The sequence below is a fragment of the Haplochromis burtoni genome, unplaced genomic scaffold, assembly GCF_018398535.1.
Source record: "Haplochromis burtoni strain Fernald_Lab_line unplaced genomic scaffold, NCSU_Asbu1 Contig_9, whole genome shotgun sequence".
Classification (NCBI taxonomy): Eukaryota; Metazoa; Chordata; class Actinopteri; order Cichliformes; family Cichlidae; genus Haplochromis; species Haplochromis burtoni.
Window position 1 is genome coordinate 4056887 of NW_024582370.1, and position 10899 is coordinate 4067785.

A 10899-nucleotide genomic window follows, 5' to 3' on the forward strand; every position below is an offset into this window, starting at 1 on the left:
GTAACCAGTAAACTGTGTCGCTATGTCTAAACTGGGGGAGGAGGCTTTGCAGGCGTTGTTTTATTTTTTTATATCAGATATTTAAATGTGATGTAAAGAGGAACACTAGAAGCGAAACAAACGTTTCGACACAGTAAGCACAAAAACACAAGAGGAAAAGCACACGGCAAACACACCTTGTTAAGTTGTGAGGCGGCAGCACAGTGGATGAGACCAGGCACGGCTTCAGCTACTCCATCGTAGTTTTCCTCTTCCTTGTGCTCTTACCTTTTTTCCCAGGCTGGGCATGAATTAGGTGAAATGGTGATGGCTGCTCTCTAGCAGCTCTCGCGTCACGTGGTCAAACGCTCCCAGCTGCTAGACCAGATTAGGACCTCCCCACAGAGCGGCTGCAGCTACAGCAAAGATGGCTTCGTGTTGGTAATGCAGTTTATGCTGATTTTCTTTAGGCCATAAATGTATTCACGAAAAATCTAAAATAATATGCGGTGCCGATATTTAATCCAAAGTGAAGATGTAAACCCAATTATAATATCAGATTCTAATACATTTCACTGCTGATATGAACACTTTCTAGAGAACTGTTTTGTTATGCTAACCTTTCTGGCGTCTTAAGATAGTGAAAAGGTGTATTTTTCATAAGATGAATCCGAAGATATATGTATTTTTTAAAATGGTCCTACAGTTCAGTATCATGGGTTAAATTATTTTAAATTTTTTGTGCATGTGGTCAAAGATGTGTACAAATATAAAAATATTTATCAAATGCATTTACACTCATCACGAGCTTTGCAACTATATTTGTTGAGTACAATAGTCAGACTGGTTTGAGATGATAGCAAGGGAAAATTAAATCATATAACCACTCATTACAACCAAGGTGTGCAGAAGTGCATCTTACACAACACATCAGATCTTAAAGCAGATGGGCTACAGCAGTAGAACACCACACCGGGTGCAGATCCTGTCAGCTAAGAACAGAAAAGTGAAGCAACAATTCACCCAGGTTTCCCAAAAGTAGACAACAGATGATTGTGATCACACATGGAAGTTTATGAGGTAGATTTCCTGCCGAAGCATAAACCAGGTGTAAAGCAGCTCTGAAGAACAATCCAGTACTAATAACATGTACCTAACAAAGTGGCAGTGAGTCCATATGTAGATACTAAACAATCATACACCTCATCATGGACTTGAAAAGAAAATTTACACATTGCTGTAAATGGAAAACCTACTGAAATGTTCCAGTATAAAGCTAACTTCAGTATAGTTCACCCTTCAGTGTTACAGAAGTCAAGTAGGACCCCACACATCAACTGTTTATTCACTTTTATTGTTTTTTCTTGTCCTGTTTGGGTGTTTTATTAAGCAGAATCACGGTCTGAATGCTTTGTTGTGCCGAACACATTTACTTTGCCAAGAGGAGCGCTGTAGAGTCTCTATAGGCTCATCTTCTTAGTCTTTTATTTATTTATTTTTTCTTTTCATTTTATGTTATTATCCACATTATTATCTGTGTAGTTATACAGTGCCGGAGCTGGCATGCTATGAGTTCCAGGTTGGAAAAAGAGACCAGCAGCATTAACGACATAAAGAGGAGACAGAAACAGAGAGTGAAAAAAAGGAGGGTAGACAAGTCCTTTATTGTCAATTCAGAGCTTATATTTGCTGTTATAGACTTTTCAGAAAAAGAAAGGCATATTTTTCACATGTATGTGCTGGAGGTTTTATATTCAGTCTAAATACTTCTTTATAATGGCTACACCAAACACGAATAATAGGATATTTCTGCTTTTGTGTTCACTTGTGTATCGTTGAACTTAATTATGATGTAATATTTTGTCCTTATGCGTGCATATGTAACAGTGATGGCGATTAACACAGTTAGTAAGTATGCACAGACACCATATGACCGTCATGACGATACTGATGCATTTTCTTCTTCACCTTGACCTTCAGGCTGTTCAGTCTTTCACTTGGACAGCTTCAAAAAGGAGCTAATGATTTTGAGGTAAGCTGCGGTCCTCGGAGCCATCAGTCAGTGTCGCTCAGTAGGTCGCAAATCATACTCGACTCACTGACACACTGACCCCCCCCAAGGAAAGTCGTGCGTGTCGACTGATGACTGATTTGTACCAAACATGACATGTATGCTCTTCATACAACCGTCATCTGCTACGCAAACGGTGCAGTAGCTTCACATCTCTGAAAAGCTCCTGTACCATGCCATCCTGTACCATGCCATCCTGTACCATGCCACCTATTAATGGAGTGGAAGCGGACCTGCTATAACAGCCTGCACAGAATTTCCTAATAATGTGAAAGTCAGAGCAAACATATGCGCCAGATATGAGCAAATGTTGGGAAACACAAGGACAGTGTTGCCACCTAGTGGATCCTCTGAATACTCACCTTCTGGAAGAGGTTTAGAGCATCGCACAGTCTGCACAAAACTCCACATCAGTTACACCTTATTCAGAATAATAATTCACACAGTGGCGCTTGTCCTGATTGCACACTAAAAGCTGCGTGGATGAAAGTGCTAATTAACCATCTTCCTTTTCTTCACTTCCTTGTTAACTTCAGAACTTGTGCATATGTCAAGGCCTGGAATTAATAGGACTTTTTAAAATGACCTTGTTTGTCCACTCTGTGAGGCGTCTGAAGGTAACATGGCTCATTTTACATCCTTGGTGAGGAGCATAGCGTGGCGACTTGAATTACCTTCCCCTCAGCTCGTCTCCCTGTGAAAATCCCATTTTCCCCATACGGTGATGGTGCAATGTGCTGAGCTCGGTGATATCTCAGGGCCCCTCCAAAGTGGAGGAGGGGCGTGCAGACATGCTTACTGCCTCCCTTTTAGAAACCATCATTTCAGCAGGATCGATAGTACGTCCCACTCAAACCATGGCTGCCAGAGTGCTCTGCCTCTGTGTGTGCGGACAGCTGCGCCGAGGCAAGTCCGAGCGAGTGGCTCACGCAGTCAAGGTGAATGATCGCATGCTGCGTCAGACACTCTGCTCCTCACTCGCTCCGAGGTGCAGTTTCTGAGGAGGACCGGTGGGTGGATGCTGTCTTAAAGCATTTGGATGCAGTTGCAGACTACATACTGATGAAGCTTCTGTAGCTATTAAATACTTCATGCAGAAAAATCTATCTCCTAGCCGGCTCACAAAAGTGCACAGAGAGTAAATAAAGATTTGCAACTGATGAAGCTCTCCTGATGGCTTTTTTGCTTACACCTCTTTCAGTGTACTGGAGGTTGAGAACTTAAATAGATTCATGGCTGTAGGTGAGAAGACTACTCAAGTTTCAGAGGACTGCTTGCAATTTAAAACCAGCAGAGTCCATTTTTGTAAAGCAGAAATCCTTACGCAGCAATAAAAAAAATTATCTGTATCGGTTATTAAAGAAATGAGCTTAGACAGTGAGGTTTAGAACATAATTCAGTCTGTGAATAGTGATGTCTGGCTGGCAAAAGTAGACCCCCCCCCCCAACTTTTTAACAACGATGGTCTCCCTTTTTTATGTTAAGCTATACAAGCTTCTAATCGCACTTGTATTTCCAACAGATTCATCTCCTAACATCGCAGGTAATTGGATATTCACTTTATTTAGAAGATGACATAAATTGTCAGAAATGCCTGCTGCTGTTTTTCCCATCACTGCAGCTATAATTCAGATGTCTTTTCTTGTCAAACTAAAGGTCCAAAACTAAAAGAAAGTGACTTTAAAATTATGTAAAAGAAAAATATAAAGAAAGAAAAGCGGCACACTTTAAAGTTTGGGGAAAATGTTTTATTTTTATGCGCTTACGTTCCAGTTCCAGTTTATCATTTTCTGCCAAATGATGAAAAATTACACGATCAATTTGGGCAGCCTAGCATATATGAAGAAGAAAGAATAGAAAATACATAGGCTTCTGATCACTTACACGCTCTTTAAGCAGCGTCTTTGTGTGTACATGAATCAGCAAGCATGAATTTAAGCATGTACTCTACATGTGTGACTTACAGCGTTACAATAAGGAAAGGGCATCGGCTGGGAAAGGTGAACCACTGCGGGACGCCAGGCTGTGGATGGGACAGGATGTGTGGTGCAGTATAAGCATCCCCTCTGCTCAGGTCGCTGCTCATTTGTCAAGTTGCCTGCAGACTTGAATGGTGCATTGCTGCTAAAACAGAGAGGCAATCAGCAGTGGAACGGCACACCTCCGGGGAGGGGTCCCAGGTGGATGATAGCCTTCCTGGGTGATCTGCAGATTAAATGGTGTTTTTCTCAACAAAATAAGCTCAGCCAGAGGGTTACTGCAGTAACTGCAGACAGATCTGCATTATTCTAAGGTAACCATTTCATCCTAGGGGATATTTGAATAACTGATTAGTGTATTCATCAGAAATTAATCTCAGAAATATTTGCTGTGCATGTTTGGTGCTAGACGCAAAGCTCACCGTGCGCATCCCAACTGGAGATAAAGCCTGCAAGTGACCGGTGTCTGATGAGGCCGGCATTAGCTCACACTGCTCATTAGAAAGTATCCAGGACACGCACCAGCCCTTCTCATCAGTCACACAGCGGTTCGGCAGATGGCAGGAGCAGACTCTCGCGTGGTTAAGGCTCTCCTGGCTGCCTCCATAAGGCAAGCGTGCATCCACGAGCTCAGCATGGTATCCATCCAATTTGGAAATCTGCAGCGGCAACTCTTTCCTGACAGGCAGACATCTACATGGCAAGAAATTATAAACACGAATCAGTGAAATGAAACCATATTTTCTAATCTGGCTCATCAGGTGCATAAAATAATGGATGGCATGAATAAAGCCTACAGTGGATGAAGGTGTTATAACACCCTTGTGCTGTCAGGTTGTTAGCAGTGTGCAATAGTTGTAGATAAAAATATACAATTAAATATCAAAGCTGTGTTCACTGTAACGCAAGATACTGACTCATTAAGCGAAGACAATAATGACGAGTTTTCAGACAAAGCTTAAAGACAATATTAATGTGATGCTCCGTATTTAAATCATTGTTGGGGATATTTTAAATTTCCTTTACTGTTGAGAGGAAAAAAAGCAACAATTTAATCCAACTACTGCATGTGTGTTAAGAGGGTCCAGCGTTCCTCTGAGCCATAGGCGTTCATTGTCATAAAACACGAGCCACACTTTTATTGTCTCTACAATGGTCACAAAAAAACCAAAGAAATGAATTCAGGCGCACATGCAGTGTTAGGCTGCCAGAAATACCAAATGTTAATTAATCTGTGGATGAAAATAGTTTCCAAATATCCGGTGCTTACTCCTGTTTGAGTAAAAAACTACAGTCCCATCTGTTTCAGAAAATTGCTGATCCAATTTTATTATTAAAAAAAAAAAAAAACAACTATATGTCCATGATTCATTTTGAAGATTTTCATCAGGGATTGCAGCTGAGCACTACAAGCAGGCTCAGAAATGGGAAGAACTGGGAAAGCAGACAAGCAAGCAATGAATTTTTGGTTGTTTTTCAATTCGTTTATTTAATTTGTGTACACTTTAAAGAACACTAACTGTTACAGACTTGAAATGATTGTGGAGTTTTTATCAATAGTACACATGAAGTGGGAGTAATGCGCTGTAATTAAAATAGTGTATAATGTCAATTTAATTCGGTGTAGCTATAAAATTTAACAAAAAAAAAAAAAGCAGACTAAAAGCAGTATAAATGAAAGCCATCAGTAAAAATAATGTTAACCTTTCTTCCTCCTAGACTACCTCTGATTTTGAGTCGGGCTTTTTCTGTTTAACACTCACTCGTTTAGCCGTGGATTTCTTTTGGTGAAGACAGTGAAAATGTGAAGAATCACCCCGGAGCCTCTGCCCCTGCTTCTGCTGCTAAAATGGGTCGCAGGCAGATAAACACATCAACAGGCCACTCTGGAGGAACCTATACATTATATATCTTTGTCCCTTTGTGTTACCTGTTTGTGGCAGTAACAAATGGCAATAGTGAATGTAGGCCAAGAGACAGCACAGATCTCTATATGACACACTTGTTATGGAGGATATGGAGCGCTCCTCCAAAAACCGGGAAGGCAGAATACAGTCCAGCACAAAACAAGTGAAAAAAAGGCCACACCAACAGGCTGCATGCAAGATGAACAGGACACGCACACATAACTATGGACACCCATTGGTTTTGTTCAAAAACATGAAGACAACAGTGTCTCAAAGAGGACAGTCATAACGTCACCAACACAGGATGTTAGGATGATTTCATGGTGATGTTTTTGTGTCAGCTTCTTTAATTTCTTCCCATAAAGAAATATAGAAATTTAGTTGTGAAATGTTATATTTACAGGTATGAATTTTAGGCATTTACATGACATTGCTTTTTTTTTGTTTTACTTTTTTTCTCAAAGACAGTCAAATGGTACCCCCCCCCCCCAAAAAAAAAAAAAAAAATCCATGTATTTTTATTTTCGTTTGTCTTCGTTTGACTTAAAAATATGGCAATCAAACAGAAACTTGAAAAGTTCAGACACTGTATTTAATTGAAGTTAGTAAAAATAATAATAATAATAATAATGAGATAGTCTGATTAACATCTGGGGACGGGGCATGTTTAATACTACTTAAGAGGCATTGGCTCTTCTTTAAACAGCACATTGTGTTACGCTGGTGTGCAGACTCAGGTCTGGTATTTTCGTGCTGAAATAAGCAAGACCTGCTCTTATTTCATCACATGACTCAACACCTTGTGTGTCCCCAAACCTGTGCCCCCAGTAGAGCTTTCACTGCCATTCGTTCAGTGGATAGAGAGAGAAAAGCTTCTTTGGACTTTTTTTTTAAATTATGTGTAACAAAGATGATGAAATCCCCAAGTTATTAGCAATTTCACACTGAGAAGCATGATTTGCCCACACACTCTTCGAAGGAGTGCTGGATGTTAACCCTTTAAAGCCTGAACCATGAAACGAATGCCAGATCTTTTTTCTTAATGGAGTGTTTATTGGACCTTCTAACAAAGGTTTAAAAAATAGATCTGAATTAGTATACATGAGTTTTAATTTGTACCGTATTTGCTACAACTGGTATTTGCTTAAAATGTATTGTGCAATTTAGGTTTGATAGGTCTGACGGTGTAGAAGTCTCAAAAACTCACGTATCAAATAAGATTCGTTTGGAAGTTAAGGACGTGTTCTGTGTCATCCTGCTGCCCCATCCACACTCTAGCAGTTAAACCCTTTTTTTTTTTTTAAATCAATAACCACAAGTTTCACACTCCTTGTTTTTTACTGTATCAAGAGGATGGGCGTGTTTCCTTACAGCGAAGAGTAAACAGACACCTTATTGTCACATTATGAAGCCTTTGACGCTTCCAAACTACCTCGCATCTCTTGTCTTTTTCAAGCTAAATAAACTAACCTCAGCTCATAATCCAATAAGTACTTAACTTGTTTACACTAACCTTGATACAGTTACTGTATTTCACACAATCTCCAACCTGGCTTCGAAATAGGGAACAATTTTGAGATCTTAAAACTATATTACTGATGGTTTTCTTCATTCTTTGTTCTTCTGTTCTCTTGTTTGTGCCTGCTGATTGTATTCTTGTGAATTCACCTTCATTCTCAATGAGAATATTAAAGTGCCCGATTACATACAGGTTAAATAGATCAGCCTCACAAGATGCTCATTTCTTAATCTTATAAACATAATTAGTTGTTAAATAGTGCAACATCATGTGTGTTTTATCTTAGTTTCAGTATCTGATGTGCTCTTTGAGGTATTTTCAGTTAAACAGATCACTGCAATCTGTTTTTATTTACATTCTGCGTGGCATGCCAGATCTTACGGAAACTGGGTTGTTCACGGGCATGCTTGAAATTATTATAGCTGTATGAGAGCTTAATCGAGACTTTCCAGCTGCAGTCTCTCCCTCTTAAGGCTGATGTGGGCATTATGCTTTGCTCCAGCGCCAGTGTAGAGAGCAGACTGGCTGGTGCTGACACTGACAGCTGACAGAGCTGCCGCTCATTCACAACAGAGCAGCCAGCTGTCACAAGTTCAGCCTCTCGCTATTATATCAATCCATCACAGCCCTGTACTACCATCTCTCTCATACTGAGGGAGAAACTGATGACACCCTGCACTTCATATGTTTCACATATCAAGCTCGGCCTTCAAATCGGGATCTTTAATATCAGGGGGTTAGTAATACTGTAAGAGATTCTTTCAAAATCCATATCAGGAAATAAAAGATATCTTGGACCGCTCCACTCGCCAGGAATTCACACTTCACAGTGTGTTTGTCCCTGTGCGTGCTTACAGTCCTTCCAGTATAACCACATTTGATCTGTTGTGTCATTAACAGTGTCTTTTTCACTCGACTTGGCCTTGGGAGGAATCTCATCAGCTTTACAAAATGAGGTCTGCAAAGAAGCACTGGTGCAGTCAAACACACCACCTTATTCTACGAAGTCAGGAACGCTGCATTCAGTCCATCTCCGTAAGACTGACTGACTGAAGTGAGCAGAGATTTTTGCCAGCTCGCCTCAACCTCCTTCCTGAGTCCAGTTTTCATCAGCAATGTCACGTTTCCTACGCCACCTTAAAACCCTCTAACATAGCATTCAACTCCAACTACGCTCCAGATTTCTGTATTTTTTATTTATTTTTTGCTGCATCTTGTCAGATGCTCAGAATTTTGCTGTGCTGTAAAAACCAAACGAAACAAGGTGTTCACAGAAAAGATGGTAAATCTACACCTTCAAAAGAAGTCTGTCCTCAGTCAAGGCAATTCTGCTTTTTGGCTAAGGACTACTGAGAATTACTCTGAACTGATGTGTAAACCAAGCAGGCTGCTGAGCTTGTGAATCAATGTGTCTATTATCTTTTCCGGACAGATCAATGAAGCTGAGGAATGAGCTATGAATGGCAAAAAGAAAGAAAAAAAAAAAGCCGCACGTAAACTCACCAGGCAAGCGTTACAGCCTGCTCCATTATTTGCAGGAGTCAAGATACTTGACAGATAACCTTTATTCTCACGGTTTAGCGTTAACCTCAGTTTAGTCAAAGAATTACTAAAAGACGACCGGCTGCTGTGGCACAAAGAACCAAAAAGGCAATTAGTTGCTAAAATTGATTAAGTCTTCTGCAAGAGTGTATTCACACGTCCACTGAACTAAGCATACCGAATAGAAGAAACAACTTTGAATTTATACGCTCACATAATCTGTGAGGCTTTACAAATATTTACCCACTGTGTCCTTGGCTGGGACAGCGTCAGAGAATATTAAGTCAAGTGGAGAAGCAAAGGCGATGAAGTGACAGTAGCCAGGTAAAGCATACAGAGGTAATCTAATAGGACATGTAAAAGGGCCCCTCCTCATGGCTTATTCATTATAAGGGATGCCATTACTGAAAATGGCGTGGGGTATGTGAGAGATATGCCAGCAGGGGCATTTTCCCCGGTGTCAGTGAGTACAGACGAGAGGATGGATGCTGCGAGGATCAGCAGACTGATGCAGCTGCAGCACTGAATGCAGATGGTACATGCAGAGAGTGCTTGCCCATAGCTGATGGATAACAGTGCTCGTCTGATGCAGATATGGACACTGACTGATATCAGCAGCTGATTCCCAATATTGCATTACATGAATTTTGCTGATTCAGCAATCTGTGCAAATAACTGTGTCTTAATAAAAGCAGAGGATACAGGCAAATTAACGAGAATCCTTTCATATAATACACACACACACACTCTAATATGCTTAAAACTGCTACACATAACCTTTGAGTGCACAGAGTCAAGGTTAACGTGAGATGTATGCAGTTCTCCTCATTCTCCTCCACAAAATGTGGGATCACGGGGTGCAACTTGGGGCCCAAGTCATATTGGAGGAGAGAGGAAAAAAAAACAAAAAACTTGCTGCTGCAGTTGGAAGCAGACAGCGCTGCACTGCTGCAGAGAACAGCCAAGACGCTGATGCCTCGAAACGCTTTCAAACAGAAGCACCATTATCTGTACACTGCCCGTGCAGCGCGCTGCAAATGTCATCGCTGAAAGCCGGGAAGTGTAACACCAGGCGCGTTTCCATAAGGAGTGCAAAAAGAGAAGTTCAACCTCAATGTCTGACTGAATGATGGATGATCTCACTCTCACAGAGTTGTGCAACGCACAAGAGACAAATTCGGTTGGTCAAGATATTTCTATATTTTAGCGCACTGCAGAATAGCACCAGTGGAGCAGTGCATCTTGGGTAATGAAAGGTAGGTATTAGGGATTGCAGATTAAGGACATTTTACCGAAGGAAATGTTGTACCTAGAAGAACTGTACAACTTTGAGAGAGAGAGGGGGAGCTCTGAAATGAATGCATTAATTTACTGCCTGTGTGATTATTACTCATTCATCATAATGCCTGGAGACACCGTCTCCCATACGCATTTGGTGTGTTTTGTGTTTATGTACTGGCTTGAAAAATTGCTCTTAGTTACTGGTTAGATTATAATAAATCACGCAACTTTTCCCCCAATGAAACCAGATGACAAATTTGATTTAAAAGCACTGATTTTCCTAATTCACTCAAACGGCTTCACATTTAGTGATCTCAGATTAATTAAACATTCTTTAAACGTCATCATTTTTCAAACCGTACCTGAGGACATCCTCCCAGGTTTTTATTTTTATTTTTGTGTGTGTGTGTGTTTATGAGGAAATTGGATTTCAGTGATGTTGGATACTGTGACAAGGGGGAGATGGCCTCTGCGTGGAGCAGGGACAGTTCCTCATTGAGGTTTTGAGCACCCTCATATCTCAAAGCAGCTTTTGCTGTGGTGTGAAAACGAATAAAAGAGGATGGCGAGTTATGTGTGCGGCGGAGGGGGTGGTGGGGAGGTGTGTAGGTGGGGGGGGGG

The 10899-nt window shown here is 40.9% G+C and overlaps 1 protein-coding gene and 1 long non-coding RNA gene across 2 annotated transcripts in view; both read right to left on the reverse strand.

Moving 5' to 3' along the window:
- The window catches only part of spsb1 (splA/ryanodine receptor domain and SOCS box containing 1), a 9744-nt gene extending 9348 nt beyond the window's left edge, over positions 1-396 (reverse strand). Inside the window, exon 1 of the mRNA XM_005914919.3 lies at positions 177-396. The gene's annotated coding sequence lies outside the window, so the exon portion shown is untranslated. The remainder of the gene's footprint in view (positions 1-176) is intronic.
- A 3097-nt stretch (positions 397-3493) lies between these two features.
- The window catches only part of LOC121815829, an 18459-nt gene continuing 11053 nt past the window's right edge, over positions 3494-10899 (reverse strand). Inside the window, exons 2-3 of the long non-coding RNA XR_006055381.1 lie at positions 4452-4722; positions 3494-4255 (exon numbers count right to left, since the gene is read on the reverse strand). This is a non-coding gene — a long non-coding RNA (uncharacterized LOC121815829). The remainder of the gene's footprint in view (positions 4256-4451; positions 4723-10899) is intronic.